The sequence below is a fragment of the Topomyia yanbarensis genome, chromosome 1 (genome assembly GCF_030247195.1).
Source record: "Topomyia yanbarensis strain Yona2022 chromosome 1, ASM3024719v1, whole genome shotgun sequence".
NCBI lineage: Eukaryota > Metazoa > Arthropoda > Insecta > Diptera > Culicidae > Topomyia > Topomyia yanbarensis.
Genome location: NC_080670.1, coordinates 111789139 through 111807956, shown reverse-complemented (window position 1 = coordinate 111807956; position 18818 = coordinate 111789139).

The window sequence follows — 18818 nt, the reverse complement described above, 5'->3', positions numbered from 1 at the left end:
AAGACCTATCAGCCAGACAGAATGCTATTAATTTTTTTTGATTCTGATGTTTAGTTTTCAAGATATGAATGTTTGAATGTGCAAAAATCGCGTTTTTTGCAGTTTTTCAAATTATCTGCCGAAATTGACAACATAGATTAGCACTTTATATATTTTTAGACAACTTAAACGAATACCTTTCGAACAAACTGTAGATTATTGAAATCGGACTATTATCAAAAGAGATATTAACTATTAAATACGCACGAAAGATTTTTTGCCTTTCTCAATAGAAAGGTATTGCAATTGCTCTGAAAACCGACTTTTTAACGGAGGCCCGGAGGGCCGAGTGACATATACCATTCGATTCAGTTCGTCGAGTTCGGCAAATGTCTGTGTGTGTATGTATGTGTGTATGTATGTATGTGTGTGTATGTGCGTATGTGTGTGTATGTGACCAAAAATGTCACTCATTTTTCTCAGAGATGGCTGAACCGATTTTGACAAACTTAGTCTCAAATGAAAGGTGCAACGTTCCCATAGGCTGCTATTGAATTTCTAATGGATCCGACTTCCGGTTCCGGAATTACAGGGTGATAAGTACGAACACGCAGAAAATGTCGATTTTAATAAATTCTGCAATGAATGTATAAAGGTGAAAAATTTTCCAAAATATGACCACAACTGCTTCGATTTGTAGTATTAGGTCACTAACATCCATTCAAAGTCTATTTGGCCACATTGGCCACCATCCTCGGTTCCGGAAGCCCCGGCGGAAGTATCTAAATTCAGAATAACAGTCACATCGGTTTCTCGGAGATGGCTAGACCGATTCGACTAAACTTGGCCTCAAATGAAAGGTATTGCGTCCCCGTAAATGGCTATTTAATTTCATCCCGATCCGACTTCCGGTTCCGGAGTTACAGGTTGTGGCGTGCGATCACATAGCAAATTGTGATTCAAACCGATACTCCGATGAAAGCAAAAAAGTTAAAAATTTCGCTAAAATGTCTCTCAAACAACTTAAATTTGCTGTTCTAGGTCACCGACGGCCAACCAAACTTTCGTTGACTACATTGACCACCATAGACGGTTCCGGAAGTGCCCGTGAAAAGCGGCCATCTTTCAAAATTTACGAACTCACATCAGTTTCCCGGAAATGGTTGGGCCGATTTTCACAAACTTAGTCCCAAATGATAGCTATAATATCCCCATAGATGTCTATAAAATTTCGTACGGATCGCTTATATGGTTCCGGAAATATAGACTAAACCGTCCGGTCACATATGAAATTCCCATATAAGCCGGAACTCAATTTTTTTTTCAAAGGGGGGACCTCATGAAATTTCAGAAATCGAATTGGTATTTTTGGTGCCAAACATCTTTAAAATGCATGAAACGTCGAGATTTTATGTTATCTCGAAAATTATTTTTTTTATAAAAATCGACTCTTTGGGACTTTGCCGATTTTGCACCTTTTTTCAGTTCAATATTACCGTGGCTGTTTTTTTTTAAATTTTAGAACTCGAATAATGATGTATTTTCCTGTATATAGTTGTCATGTGATGTATAATAATAAAATGTAATATATGCATTTAAAAGCTTTTAATGAATATAAACAACGCACACATTCTCGTGATTCATGATTGAGAAAGGCACATGGTGGATTAAAATAGGTTTTTTCATTTCCCATTGCCAGATATATGACCAACAATATGTAATCTATTATTAACGCCAAACCGGCTAATTTTAGGTCAATAGTATCTTCGGAGTATTTATGGCAATATGCCCTTTCTTTTGGTTTTGTGCTGATTAATCCCCCTACGAGTGAGATATTTTGACAAATTTTCTTGGAAGTGATTGTATTGAAATGATGCCTTCAGCGAATTTGTAGCAGCTTTTGCAAATAACTTTACTGAAGACATCAAATATCTATTTTGAATACTTTGAAAGTTATGGCTTGTTGTTTGTGGATTACCCTTTGTCGCCTATTAATTGTTCAATATAGTAATAATCCATTGAAATAAGCCAAACATTATTTCGATAAAACGAATTTTGTATTTCATTTTTCTATCTACAACCGCTAGAAATAATCACCGAACAATTTAAAGTTGTCTGGAAGGAACTTAATAACTTATCAGCGCAAAAATGTTCATTTGCGCGAACCTTCTGACTGCAATTTTTCTAACTTATAACCATCGGATCGATCTGATCGATCGGATATCTTGGAAAATGAACTCCAAGCAACGGCCAAGAGAAGGTTTTGGTGTCTAACACCATACACCCCCCCACCAACCCCACCAAAAAAAAATTATTGGATTGAAGTTGAAAATTTATTGATACTGACTGATTTAATTCAATATTACAATAAGAATTATCTGATCCGTACATTGATAACCTGTTGTTGTAAACATCGTGAAGATTGATGAATTAAATGGGTTCTGATATGTAACTGATCTATTGGTCTTGATTTCACAATTGTCTAATGACATCAATATCAAATATCTGCCTGAAAACATTCCAAAATTCCAGAGTTCTGAAATAAATCATAATCCTCAGATTTCCTTTCATATTGAGCTCGCTTTTGAAGATATCTACTGTAATAAGGGTCTCTATTTAATAGGAAGCGAAGTTAAAATTGATTTAATGTCTATGAAACGTAGTAGTAGTTTAATGTCTATGAAACATAGTAGTTCTAAAAATTGCATAACTTTCAACATTTGTTAAAAATGTTTTTGCCTTACTCATTTTCTCTAAAAATCGGCCACCTAATCCCGGCCCAGAGGGCCGAGTGTCTTATGCCATTCGACTCAGTTCGTCGAGATCGGAAAATGTCTGTGTGTGTATGTATGCATGTGTGTGTATGTGGAAAAAATGTCACCTCTGTTTTTCAGAGATTGCTGGACTGTCCAATCGGACTTAGTCTCAAATGAAAGATGCAACCTTCCCATCTGCTGCTATTGATTTTTTTGTTGATTGGACTTCCGGTTCCGGAGTTACGAGTTGAAGAGTGCGATCACACAGCAAATTCCTATATAAACTGAAATGAAAATTTCAAAATCAAATTTGTATTTTTGATTCCAAATGACCTTAAAAAAAAATTTTTTGTCAAGAATTGACTTTTTTGGACTTTGGCACATTTTTGCCACTCTCATATAGAAAAAAAAAATCTAAAAATCGTCAATCATCCCGGCCCGGAGGGAGTATGCAGTAAGGGGTCGCTACTTTAAAATTAAAACTAGTTGAAAATTTTCGGCAGGGCCCGGACCTCTCGGATCTTTCTCCATGATCCGCCGCTGGTTTCAAGCGATGTTTCAGTATCGACACATTGTATTTCAAGATCGTGGCTGTCGATCCATTGTATGTATGTGCAAATCGTACTGAATATGTAATACTCATTTCCACCATTGTATTGAACATAACAGGTTTTTATTTTCGGAATGCGTTGAGTTGAGACGAAAACGTAATATGATTAATAACGAGGATTACACTTTCCGAATGTAGAGAGAAATTTATGAAAAATGGCGTTTTCCATTCGACTCTATAAGGCCCTGATCGATTTTGATGAGCATTTGATTTTTGTTGTATGACCAATTATATGAATAGGTTAAATGTTCTAAAACAGTAATTTAGGGTCAAGATAGCATCATTTTGTAACCGCCAATTTCGGTGGTTTAGCATCTTCGATGAGTTTTACAAACGTTAAACAGCACATCATTTGATAAAAAGATTTTGACGGTATATCGTCCAAGAAGTATTTATGGCGAATTTACTCAGGTTAATATTCATGTCATAAAATCTCCACAAATTCACTAAAAACACGAACTCTGTTACTATTTTCAGAAAAATTATTCTGTATATATATTTAAAACTTCAAAAATTACGGTTTCGGGGTTATGCCGTTTGGACAGTAAGTTCGATTTTCATCAAACCGAATTTCTGGCTACGCCGCTGACTTCAAGTAACTAGAAACAAAGTCGTTCTACAGTCGTGCACAAGAAACTTCTTCGAATACTGAATATCTAATATAACACATTGAAAACCTGATTTTATCAGCCAAATATGAACATATGTTTGATGAGCTCTAGCAGACGAACAAGACTGAATTCGAGTAAATCCTTTCATGAGCATGATTTCCTTATCATGAAGATGGAAATATGAAAAAATAAGAAGTTCATCATTTTTAAACTTTTCGCTAGAAAACCCCTTTAAAAAAATTATATTAAATAAATAGTTACCAGACTACATCGAGTGACGGGTAGAATATTTTAACAGCTTCAGTTTAATATAAAGAAAAAGAAAATTGCCAGCCTAAAATATACCATGAGACTGATAAAAACGTGTCTTTATTGTATGTATTATTCACTGTGTTCCACATTTATAGGTACATTCCATTTTGATGATTTTTTTTATTGCATCGAACTGCAACAATTTTTAAGTAGCTTTCAAGTGGTTATTTTATTCGTATACCAATTAATTAGTATACTTAAGCGTATGTATGTTGCAGATAGAGAAAATACTAAAATTTTCAGCTTTTTTCCTACACAATATTACAAAAGCTTATTAAACATTTTAGCCTCATAGGTTTGTGAAAATTATAAACTCTTTGATATTTTTTAATAGTTTTATTTTTTATCAAACCGTGATTTTTTTTAATAAATAGTGACTGTCGCTTCACAACGCAGTTTATTTTTCATGGCTTGCGGTGAGCACGATCTCTCAAATTGTTGAACTGAAAATTATGGAATAGAAGTTAATTTTTAGTATTCTTTACAGATTTAACTCGCCCGGCAAATGGCTCTGAATGAGACCCGCTGGTGCCTTAAGACTATTTCGCTGGATTTGCAGAGCATTGTGCACCCAGTGCATTAACGTGACGGAAGGTTATGGAAAAGTCTCGTGAAAATGAAAATTCCAGTAATGATGATGATTTTCCCAAACGGTTCGGTTTCGAGAGGTTTTTATTTGTTCTTTGGTATTAGGATTAGCGATAATAATTCAAATCAAGGATGTTACTGGGAAGTCACTTTTTGAAAAAAGTCGATGTCGAAGTAAAGTTTGAACTATGCACGCATGTAGTGTGAGTGTGATATTAGGAGCTGCGATTTCATTTCTTAGTTCTAGATCGCGTTGGAAATTTGAGTAAAGTATATACTTCAAATCGATTAAAAAAAACTCGATTTTTTCGACTCAGCACAATATATAACCCCATCAGGAAAATTCAGTTCTCCCACCACAATGCATTGATTGAGGAATTTAGATATTTTATTAACAGAGCATTAGTAATAATTCCTTTGTTATGTCTAATTTATAGGCCATGTTTTCGCTTTCCCATTGATTTGGTTTGAGATTTCTAGCACTGATATTGTTCTATGCTGATTTGAGTGATTCTCTGAGTCCTGCCACTATACCATGTAGTTTGTGTTACCAAAAACATCGCGAGAAATCATGTTCTAAATGTTCTCAAACGATATAATATCCGAAGAGAATGATAAGAGTTATAAGAAATGTCTCATCACACTGTTAGGTGGATTAAAAGCGTTTTTTGGATCGTTAAATTTACTGTTTTATATCTAATATATGTGCATTCTAGGCCTAGAGTTGCAAGCGATTTTCTTGCCTTCTTAAACGCGTGGCGCTTGACGTACCTTGTGTTCGTTTGGTAAATGGTAAATATTAATTGTATGGAGCAAATGGTCACTAATAACCAGTATTTCGTATCTTGGTTATCTTGCCAATTTGCGTGCTGGTCCAAGCTATTGATAATATTTATTTGCGGGTCTCCGCTTACGGTCGGGGATTTACTTGTTCTAGACCCCATCTTATTAAACTTTATTATGTAGTTAGGGTGCGAATTTTAATGGTATGGTTAATATTTAATGGTATTGCGTTGGTTAAATTTTATGTAGGTTTTCATTAGTTGTTTCTGTCATTTTAATAATTTGATCATGAGATATAATAGTATAATAATCTAGTTGTGCTTTAGTCATTTTAATAATTTGATCATGAAGTATAATAATATAATGATCTAGTCGCTAGCTAAAACATTAAAAAACTTAATTCTAGTGATGTTTAGTACCTTACTCCTTGTAGCTGGTGTTGTTCATCGCTGGTTGATGTCTGCTTCCATTTCCACTATTTGTCAGTCGCAGCACTGGCACTAATCCTTCCTCGGAATCGATGAAGGCCGACTACTGACTGTTGTGCAAGGGGCTGGAACTCCACTTATGCTTTCAATTCGATTAACACTTTATTTCAACGCGTGGAATGTTTTTCGGTCCTCTCGGACTAAGTGTTGAGTTTTCAATCGTTTTTGATGTTCACTTCACTTCACACTTCGGGATGATTCTAGCTTGGACACTCAAAGTTAAAAAACGATGGGTTATTATTTTCAGTTCGCTGAATTCACATCATGAAAGCATTCACCAGTAACACCGGTAGTATTGCTGAGCTGTCAATAGAAAACTGCTTCCAGGGCGAGCCTGTTAATTTCACACTTTCATTCCGTTGACGGGGTCTGCGGGTTCGTGCCGCTGATTGCAATTGCCATCTATTACGGTCGCCATCATGGATTTATATTTATATAAGTATGAGTGCATCGGTTGCGACCGGTGCTTGTTTGTTACGCAAGGCTGTTTATTTGTCGCCTTATCATAATAATGACCTAGTGAGAATTTTGCTATAACAAGTGGTGTGTCCCAGAATGGTTTAACTGGAATGCGCCCATCAGGTTATGCAAGTTGGATTTGAATACGATCGTTCGAGTAATTTACGATCTGTGGGAAAATATGAGTGTGGCCTGGTTTCAAATGGCCTGACTAAAGGATATGTTTGATATGGGTTTTATGACCTGTGATCTGAGAAGGATTCACATTGGTGCATGTAGGGATAGGATTTTATGACTTGTGGGAATATTTTGCGAAGTTATAAAGTAAGTCCGTTAAACTTTTTTGGGCTTGCGGATGTTTTTCGGACTTACGGTCCTTTTTCGGGCTTGGGGTCCGGTTTATAAAGTAAGTCCGTTAAACTTTTTTGGGCTTGCGGATGTTTTTCGGACTTACGGTCCTTTTTCGGGCTTGGGGTCCGGTTTCGGGCTAACGGTCCTTTTTCGGGCTTGGGGTTATTCTCCGCGCTTTGAGTCTTTTTTCTGGCTTGAGGTTATTTTTCGGACTAACGCCCTTTTTCGGGCTTGCGGTCCTTTTTGGGCTTACGACCAGTTTTCGTTTTCGGGCTTACGGTCCATTTTTGGGCTTACGGCTCTTTCTCGAGATTACGGCCGTAAGCCCGGAAAAAGGCCGTTAGTCCGAAAAAAAATCATTAGCCAGAAAAATATTCATAACCAACTTTATTGTAGGCATGAATACTACGTAAATGGAGTATATCGAATTATAAAATGATAATTACGAAGTGTTCCTCAATCTAGTATTTTTTTTCTAAAATAACTTCTATTGTGAGCTTCACAAACTCAAGCTTTGGATAAAATGTATATTTTATTGTTTATAAATAATAGAAGAGATTTATCATAAACAGTAAAATCATAATAATTGATTTTAAAATTAAATAGAAATAGTCTAAAATATGTTAATTCCCTGAACACATGGAGACTTCATGTCTTCAACAAAGTGCTTTGTAATAGCACTCACCAAAATTTTGCTGAAAATATTATGTCTGGAACTAAATTTGTTTTAAGAGTAAATTCCCCAAAAATATCTCTTGAAGGATATAACGCCAAAATTATTTTATCAGATGATGTGCTGTTTAACGTTTGTAAAATATGCCCTTTCTTTTGGTATTGTGCTTTTGCTGATTAATCCCCCTATGAGTGAGATATTTTCACAATTTTTTTTGGAAGTGATTATATCGAAATGATGACTTCAGCAAATTTGTAGCTCTTACTATTGCGAATAACTTTACTGAAGACATCAAATATCTATTTTGAATACTTTAAAAGTTATGGCTTGTTGTTTGTGGATTACTCTTTGTCGCCTATTTATTGTTCAATATAGTAATAATCCATTGAAATAAACTAAACATTATAAAACGAATTTTGTATTTCATTTTTCTATCTACAACCGCTAGAAATAATCACCGAACACTTCCAAGTTGTCTGGAAGGAACTTGATAACTTAGTGCAAAAATGTTCATTTGTGCGAACCTTCTGACTGCAATTTTTCTAACTTATAACCATCGGATCGATCTGAAACATATCGGAAAATGAAAGCGAAGTAAATAACTCCAAGCAACGGCGTAGCCAAGAGAGGTTTTGGGGTTTAACACCATACAACTCCCTCCCACAACAAAAAAAAATTGGATTGAAGTTGAAAATTTATTGATGCAGACTGATTTAATTCAATATCACAAAAACAATTATCTGATCTGTACATTGATAACCTGTTGTTCATGATGGACTTTTGATAAACCATCATGAGGACTTTTGATAAATTGTCGGAATGGGGTCATGATATGTAACTGATCTATTGGTCTTGATTTCACAGTTGTCTAATAGCATCAATATCAAATTCCTGCCTGAAAACATTCCAATAGAAAATTCCAGAGTTCTGTAATCAATCATAATCCTCAGATTTCTTTTCAAATTGAGCTCGCATTTGTAGAGATGCATTGTAATAAGGGTCTTTATTTAATAGAAAGCGAAGTTAAAATTGATTTAATGTCTATGAAACATAGAACTACTCACCAAAAAAATGCATAACTTTCAACATTTGCTAAAAATGTGTTTGCCTTTCGCATTCACACTAAAAATGTCGGAAAATGTCAGTGTGTGTATGTATGTGTGTATGTGGAAAAATGTTACCTCTGTTAAGGGACCATCCATAAATGACGTAGCATTATATGGGGGAGGGGGGAGTTTTGTATTTTGTGATGATGTGTGACGACAGGGGGGTAGGGGGTCATGCCATGCTACCTAGCTTTTTTCAAGGGGAATAACCAACATCGTATTTTTTTTTTAATTTGCGGGGACAAAGGAGGGAGAGTTACCGTCAAGCTACGTATTTACCAGGGGGGTATTTAGAGATTTGTGACGAAATGCTACGATGGGGGAGGGAGGGGGGGGGGGTGCTGAAAATCCCTTAAAAAATGCTACGTCATTTATGGATCATCCCTAATCAGAGATGGCTGGACCGATTTGCACAAAGTTAGTCTCAAATGAAAGGTACAACCTTCCCATCGGCTGCAATTGAATTCTTTATTGATTGGACTTCCGCTTCCGGAGTTACGAGTTGAAGAGTGCAATCACACAGCAAATTCCCATATGAACTGAAATGAAAAATTTTCAAAATCAAATTTGTATTTTTGATGCCAAATGACTTTAAAATGCATGAAACATTGAGATTTGATGTAAACTCGAAAAAAATAATGTTTGATAAAAATTGATTTTTTGGACTTTGGTACATTTTTGCCATTCTCATATAGAAAGGTTTTGCAATCACTCTTAATATCGTCAATCATACCGGCCCGGAGGGAGTATGCAGTGAGGGGTTGCTACTTTAAAATTAAAACTAGTTTAAAATTTCTTAACAAGTTGAAAATTTTCGGCAGGACCCGGACCTCCCGGATCTTTCTCCATGATCCGCCGCTGGTTTCAAGCGATGTTTCCGTATCACATAGTATCTCAAGATCGTGGCTGTCGATCCATTGTACGTATGTGCAAATCGTACTGAACATGTAATATTCATTTCCACCATTGTATTGAACATAACCAGCCATGGAATCGTAGTCTGGACAAATGAGAAAAGCACAATTGCACAACTAGGTGGATTAAAACAGGTTTTTATTTTGGGAATGCGTCGAGTTGAGACGAAAACGTAATATGATTAATAACGAGGATAACACTTTCCGAATGTAGAGAGAAATTTATGAAAAATGACGAGTTCCATTCGACTTTAGCAGGTCCTGATCGATTTTGATGAGCATTTGATTTTTGTTGTATGATCAATTTTATGTATAGGTCAAATGTTCAAAAACAGTAATTTAAGGTCAAGATAACATCATTTTGAAACCGCCAATTTCGGAGGTTTAGTATCTTCGATGAGTTTTACAAACGATAAACAGCGCATCATTTGATAAAATAATTTTGACGGTATATCGTCCAAGAAGTATTTATGGTGAATTTTCTCAGGTTAATATTCATGACTACAATAAAGTCTCAACAAATTCGCCAAAGACACGAACTCTGTTACTATTTTCTGAAAAATTAATTCTGCATAACTTTAAAACTTCAAAAATTACGGTTTCGGAATTATGCCGTTTGAACAGTAAGATCGATTTTCACCAAACCCCCACCAATTGTAAAATTGGTATTGTAAAAAAACGTAAGGGCGATACTTCAATTCTGATAGGTGGACCGAAAAAGTAAACTATCGCCAAAGGGGCGATACTATTATTTTGTCAATTTCTAAAGCAAACACAAATTTTAATTTAATAATTTCAAATACTTCATGAAGTTTTGAGTTTCGATCACTGAATCATGCAATCTAGGATGTAAAAAACACAATAGTTCTTAAATAGGAAATAAAACCAAGTCTGGAAATATTCACTGTTGATTTTCTTTTTTAAGTAAAATATAAACTTCAAATCGATTCAACGATATAATGTCCGAAGAGAGTGATAAGAGTTATAAGAAATGTCTCATCACACTGTTAGGTGGATTGAAAGCGTTTTGCCTTTCTCAATAGAAAGGTATTGCAATTGCTCTGAAAACCGACTTTTTAACGGAGGCCCGGAGGGCCGAGTGACATATACCATTCGATTCAGTTCGTCGAGTTCGACAAATGTCTGTGTGTGTATGTATGTGTGTGTGTATGTGCGTCTGTGTGTGTGTACGCGAACACAATCTCACTCACTTTTCTCAGAGATGGATGAACCGATTTTTACAAACTTAGTCCCAAATGAAAGGTGCAACGTTCCCATAGGCTGCTATTGAATTTCTAATGGATCCGACTTCCGGTTCCGGAATTACAGGGTGATGAGTACGATCACGCAGAAAATGTCGATTTTAAGAAATTCTGCAATGAATGTATAATGGTGAAAATTTTTCCAAAATGTGACCACAACTGCTTCGATTTGTAGTACTAGGTCATTAACAGCCATTCGAAGTCTCTTTGGTCATATTGGCCACCATCATCGGTTCCGGAAGCCCCGGCGGAAGTATCCAAATTCAGACTAACAGTCACATCGGTTTCTCGGAGGTGGCTAGACCGAATCAACCAAACTTAGTCTCTAAAGATGTTGCGTCCCCGTAAATGGCTATTAAATTTTATCCCCAACCAACTTCCGGTTCCGGAGTTACGGGTTGTGGCGTGCGATCACATAGCAAATTGTGATTCAAACCGATACCCCGATGGAAGCAAAAAAGGTAAAAATTTCGCTAAAATGTCTCTCAAATAACTTATCTTTGCAGTTCTAGGTCATCGACGGCCAACCAAACTTTCGTTGACTACATTGACCACCATAGACGGTTCCGGAAGTGCCCGGGAAAAGCGGACATCTTTCAAAATTTACGAACTCACATCAGTTTCCCGGAAATGGTTGGGCCGATTTTCACAAACTTAGTCCCAAATGATAGCTATAATATCCCCATAGATGTCAATAAAATTTCGCACGGATCGCTTATATGGGTCCGGAAATATAGACTAAATCGTCCGGTCACATATGAAATTCCCATATAAGCCGGAACTCAAATTTTTTTTTCAAAGGGGGGACCTCATGAAATTTCAGAAATCGAATTCGTATTTTTGATGCCAAACATCTTTAAAATGCATGAAACGTCGAGATTTTATGTTATAAAGAAATTTTTTTTTTAATCGACTTTTTGGGACTTTGCCGATTTCGCACCTGTTTGCCTTTCTCAATAGAAAGGTATTGCAATTGCTCTGAAAACGGACTTTTTAACGGAGGCCCGGAGGGCCGAGTGACATATACCATTCGATTCAGTTCGTCGAGTTCGGCAAATGTCTGTGTGTGTATGTATGTGTGTATGTATGTATGTGTGTGTGTATGTGCGTATGTGTGTGTATGTGACCAAAAATGTCACTCATTTTTCTCAGAGATGGCTGAACCGATTTTGACAAACTTAGTCTCAAATGAAAGGTGCAACGTTCCCATAGGCTGCTATTGAATTTCTAATGGATCCGACTTCCGGTTCCGGAATTACAGGGTGATGAGTACGAACACGCAGAAAATGTCGATTTTAATAAATTCTGCAATGAATGTATAAAGGTGATTTTTTTTCCAAAATATGACCACAACTGCTTCGATTTGTAGTATTAGGTCACTAACATCCATTCAAAGTCTATTTGGCCACATTGGCCGCCATCATCGGTTCCGGAAGCCCCGGCGGAAGTATCTAAATTCAGAATAACAGTCACATCGGTTTCTCGGAGATGGCTAGACCGATTCGACTAAGCTTGGCCTCAAATTAAAGGTATTGCGTCCCCGTAAATGGCTATTTAATTTCATCCCGATCCGACTTCCGGTTCCGGAGTTACAGGTTGTGGCGTGCGATCACATAGCAACTTGTGATTCAAACCGATACTCCGATGAAAGCAAAAAAGGTAAAAATTTCGCTAAAATGTCTCTCAAACAACTTAAATTTGCTGTTCCAGGTCACCGACGGCCAACCAAACTTTCGTTGACTACATTGACCACCATAGACGGTTCCGGAAGTGCCCGGGAAAAGCGGCCATCTTTCAAAATTTACGAACTCACATCAGTTTCCCGAAAATGGTTGGGCCGATTTTCACAAATTTAGTCCCAAATGATAGCTATAATATCCCCATAGATGTCAATAAAATTTCGCACGGATCGCTTATATGGGTCCGGAAATATAGACTAAATCGTCCGGTCACATATGAAATTCCCATGTAAGCCGGAACACATTTTTTTTTTCAATGGGGGGACCTCATGAAATTTCAGAAATCGAATTCGTATTTTTGATGCCAAACATCTTTAAAATGCATGTAACGTCGAGATTTTATGTTATCTAGAAAAAATTTTTTTTTCTAAAAATCGACTTTTTGGGACTGCCGATTTCGCACCTTTTTGCCTTTCTCAATAGAAAGGTATTGCAATTGCTCTGAAAACCGACTTTTTAACGGAGGCCTGGAGGGCCGAGTGACATATACCATTCGATTCAGTTCGTCGAGCTCGGCAAATGTCTGTCTGTGTATGTATGTGTGTGTGTATGTATGTGTGTGTATGTGCGTCTGTGTGTGTACGCGAACACAATCTCACTCACTTTTCTCAGAGATGGATGAACCGATTTTGACAAACTTAGTCCCAAATGAAAGGTGCAACGTTCCCATAGGCTGCTATTGAATTTCTAATGGATCCGACTTCCGGTTCCGGAATTACAGGGTGATGAGTACGATCACGCAGAAAATGTCGATTTTAAGAAATTCTGCAATGAATGTATAATGGTGAAAAATTTTCCAAAATGTGACCACAACTGCTTCGATTTGTAGTACTAGGTCATTAACAGCCATTCAAAGTCTCTTTGGTCACATTGGCCACCATCATCGGTTCCGGAAGCCCCGGCGGAAGTATCCAAATTCAGACTAACAGTCACATCGGTTTCTCGGAGGTGGCTAGACCGAATCAACCAAACTTAGTCTCAAATGAAAGATGTTGCGTCGTAAATGGCTATTAAATTTTATCCCCAACCGACTTCCGGTTCCGGAGTTACGGGTTGTGGCGTGCGATCACATAGCAAATTGTGATTCAAACCGATACTCCGATGGAAGCAAAAAAGGTAAAAATTTCGCTAAAATGTCTCTCAAATAACTTAACTTTGCAGTTCTAGGTCACCGACGGCCAAACAAACTTTCGTTGACTACATTGACCACCATAGACGGTTCCGGAAGTGCCCGGGAAAAGCGGCCATCTTTCAAAATTTACGAACTCACATCAGTTTCCCTGAAATGGTTGGGCCGATTTTCACAAACTTAGTCCCAAATGATAGCTATAGTCTATAAAATTTCGTACGGATCGCTTATATGGGTCCGGAAATATAGACTAAATCGTCCGGTCACATATGAAATTCCCATATAAGCCGAAACTCAAATTTTTTTCCAAAGGAGGGACCCCATGAAATTTCAGAAATCGAATTCGTATTTTTGATGCCAAACATCTTTAAAATGCATGAAACGTCGAGATTTTATGTTATCTCGAAAAATTTTTTTTTCTAAAGATCGACTTTTTGGGACTGCCGATTTCGCACCTTTTTGCCTTTCTCATATAAAGAAAGGCTATGCAATCACTGTAAAAATCGACTTTTTAACCAAGGCCCGGAGGGCCAAGTGTCATACACCATTCGATTCAGTTCGTCGAGCTCGGCAAATGTCTGTGTGTGTATGTATGTGTGTGTGTGTGTGTATGTGTGTGAGTCATTTAAACTCACACAATTTTCTCAGAGAACCGATTTTCGCGAACTTAGTTTCATCTGAAAGGTATAACGCTCCCATAAGCTGCTATTGAATTTTTAGTTGATCCGACTTCCGGTTCCGGAGTTACGGGTTGAAAAGTGCGGTCACACAGCAAATTCCCATATAAACTGGTACCACCATGATGTTCAATTGATGTAAAACGTATTAAAATTGATGTAACAGTACTCTAGTTTGCGGGTCTGGATCACTAATGATCAATCAAAGCAGCTTTGACCACATTGGCCACCTATGACGGTTCATGACGCCCCCGGGGAACCCGCCAAGTTCCTAAACTAATATCACACCCATTCCACAACGAATTCTCTACCGATTTTTACAAACTTGATTTCAAATGAAAGATACAGTAATGCCATTGACTGCTGCTGAATTTCATTCGGTTCTGACTCTTGCTTCCGGAGTTACAGGGGTGTTGGTAAGGATACACTGGAATTTTCCATATAAATCGGTACAATCGTAATACCTCAGAGGCTAAAAACTATTGAAATGGTCACCAAATTACTTCTAATCGCAGATCTAGATCACTGATTGCCAATCAAACATACTTTGAATATATTGTCCACTATCGACGATTCCGGAAGTTCGGAATTTCGGGCATATTCCACAATTAAAGTCACATCGGTTCATCGGTGATGGCTGAACCGATTTTCTCAAACCAAGTCTCAAATGGAAGGCAAAATATGCAGTTGAGTATTGCGTCGCTGCCCCTCCCCCCCTCCCTCCGCCTTGCCCTTGCACCTCCCTCCTTCATCACTCCCCTCCTCTTGGACCACCCTCACGCCCGCATTTCCTTCATCCACCCCGTATACCAAAATAAGATGAAGGATTTCTGACGCTTCCTCCACTAACCCTCCATTCCCTAAATGTTCAAACCCATTCCACCAACCTTTCCAAATTATAATCACATGAAGATAACATTGAACTCATGCTTATTAAGCTAATTAAATATTATTCTTTTGCCTTTCTTATATAGAAAGGTTACGCAATTGCTCCAAAAACCGACTTTCTAACCGAGGCCCGGAGGGCCGAGTCTCATATAACATTCGACTCAATTCGCCGAGATCGCAAAATATCTGTGTGTATGTATGTATGTATGTATGTATGTATGTATGTATGTATGTATGTACGTATGTATGTGTGTATGTATGTGTGTATGTATGTATGTGCGGATTTGTTAACAAAATGTACACATCGGTTTCTCGGAGATGGCTGAACCGATTTTTACAAACTAAAATTCAAATGAAAGGTATAATATTCCCATAGGTTGCTATTGAATTTCATTTTCAACCGACATCTTGATCCGGATTACAAGTTGAAGAGTATGGTTACAAAACAAAATTTGTTGATTTGTCCACATCGGTTTCTCGGAATTTTCTGAACCGATTTTGACAAACTTGATTTTAAATGAAAGGTCCATCAGCTGCTGTTGAATTTTGTGTGGATCCGAGTTCTGGTTCCTGAATTACAGGGTGATACGTACGATCACGCAGCAAATTCCGATTCTAACGAATTTTGCGATGAATGTAAAAAGGTGAATTTTTTTTCCAAAATGTGCACAACTGTTGAATTTGTAGATCTAGGTCCCCAACAGTCATTCAAAGGCTCTTTGGTCACACTGGCCACCATCGACGGATCCTGAAGTATCCAAATTCAGAATAACGGTTATATTGGTTTCTCTAAAATGTCTAGACCGATTTGATCAACTTAGTCTCAAATGAAAGGTGTCGCGTCCCCGGAAACTATTATTAAATTCCATCTCCATCCGACTTCCGGCTCCGGAGTTACGGGTTGTGGAGTGCGATCACATAGAAAACTCCGATTCAAACCGATACCGCGATGAATGCAAAAAGGTGCTCTTTTATATGTACTTGCCAAGTGTAATAAGAATGAAAGAGATTTCCATAATGTTATATTGTACGAACCAGCTATTATATCATAGTTTGGAGAAATGAGAAAGGCACAATTGCACCTCTAGGTGGATTAAAACAGGTTTTTTTATTTGTGGTCATTTATCATTATTCCCGAAAATATGTTGGGGGAGTGGCATAATAATTAGACTCCCCCTCCTTCCCTCTGGCTACGTGTCAGCGTGGACTTCAGTCTGATTTGTCCTAATCTTAAGTTAAAATATAGGTTGCCTGAAACTCACTCAATTGCAATGAATGCGATCCGTCAGTGCAATAGTAGTGCGTAATATTCGCACCAGTTTTTTACATAGGTACATATATTGTGCATCTAATGAAGAATGATGTTAAAAATGCCTTTGATGGTAGTTGAAATGAATAAATTACCTTTTTTGAATGCAAAGGTCTTAGATGTTTTTCTGAAAAAAATTCTAAGTCCTTTGAAATGCAAAGAACTTAGAAGAATTTTGGCAGATTATTTTTTGCGTGGATTTCGAAATTAACACGGTTTTTTCAAAAAATATTCTAAGAAATTTTGAATGCAAAAGACTATGAACTCGGAATGGTCTTGAAGTAGGTACCAGAAATTGATTCTGGACGCCATTTTTAAATCTAAGATGGCGACTTCCGGTTTATCGAAATTCGCTATAACCCAAACAATATGGGTAGTACAAATAGCTTTAATTAAACAGTTGAATTTACTTGAATTTTACCAATGTGTTTAATTTAAATCAATTAAACCCCCAACTCACATTACATACATCTCTTTCTTCTCTCACTTTCATTCTCACTGCATTCTTCTGGATGAACACATAAAAATATTTTACATTTCGCTGGTTTATGATTAGAACTTATATTCGAGGATGTTTTGGTTGATCGCCCAGATTTTTCATGCGGGAATTTCGGTTAACCGGAAGTCGCCATCTAGAATTTTAAACATCGACATTTGTCTCCTACTCGTCAAAACCATTCCGTAAATATTCATATTGATTAAGTTGCAGAGAATCTCGCTAAGCCGGAAATCACCATCTTGGATTTCAAAATGGCTTCAAAAATTAATTTTTCATAGTGTTCGAGCACGAACTTTTGCCGGTCACCGAAGGACTTACTTCCTAGTTGTTCCACAAACTAGTACCGAAAGTGCGTCTCGAGCAATCGCCAAAACACGGAATGCAATGTTCCTTTTCCTTGAACTTCCAATGCGATCGTCGCACACACCGCGAAATTCCACCGCGAGAATCCACCGCGAACAAGGCAAACTTAGCCAATAGATCGCCTCTGCAAAAAACCAAACAAACAGCGAAAGTTCGCTGATATTGTATCTCGGCTCACAGTATCCAGCACCGAAACATTAAGTCCGCCACTTCGTTGGGGACTTTGAACTTTTTTACATGTCTTATAAAAGAAATGTATAGAATTCGCTCAAACTTTCAAGATTTTTTCCGAGGCCCGGAGGGCCGAGTCTTATATACCAATCGACTCAGCTCGACGATTTGGGACAATGTCTGTGTGTGTATATGTAACGGACAAATTCTCATTCGTGTTTCTCAGCAATGGCTGCACCGATCTTATCCAAACCAATTTTAAATGAAAGAACTGAAAAACAGTATGAACGCTATTAATTTGTTTTTGATTCTGATGTTTAGTTTCCAAGATATGAATGTTTGAATGCGCAAAAATTGCGTTTTTTGCAGTTTTTTTAAATTATCTGCCGAAATTGACAATATAGATTAACAATAGATTATATGTTTTTAGACAGCTTTAACGAATACCTTTCGTACAAGCTATAGATTGTTGAAATCGGACTATTATCAAAAGAGATATTTAACATTAAATGCGAACGAAAGATTTTTATCATTCCCCATAGCCAGAAATATGACCAAAAACATGTAATCTATTATTAACGCCAAAACGGCTTATTTTAGGTCAATAGTATCTTCGGAGAATTTAATGGAGGCAATATGCCCTTTCTTTCGGTATTGTGCTTTTGCTGATTAATCCCCCTATGAGTGAGATATTTTCACAAATTTTTTGGAAGTGATTATATCGAAATGATGCCTTCAGCAAATTTGTAGCTCTTATTTTTGCGAATAACGTTACTGAAGACTTCAAATATCCATTTTGAATACTTTAAAAGTTATGGCTTGTTGTTTGTTGATTACTCTTTGTCGCCTATTTATTGTTAAATATAGCAATAATCCATTGAAATAAGCCAAACATTATTTCGATAAAACGAATTTTGTATTTCATTTTACTATCTACAACCGCTAGAAATAATCACCGAACACTTCCAAGTTGTCTGGAAGGAACTTGATAACTTATCAGTACAAAAATGTTCATTTGTGCGAACCTTCTGACTGCAATTTTTCTAACTTATAACCATCGGATCGATCTGAAACATATCGGAAAATGAAAAGCGAAATAAATAACTCCAAGCAACGGCTTAGCCAAGAGAAGGTTTTGGGGTTTAACACCA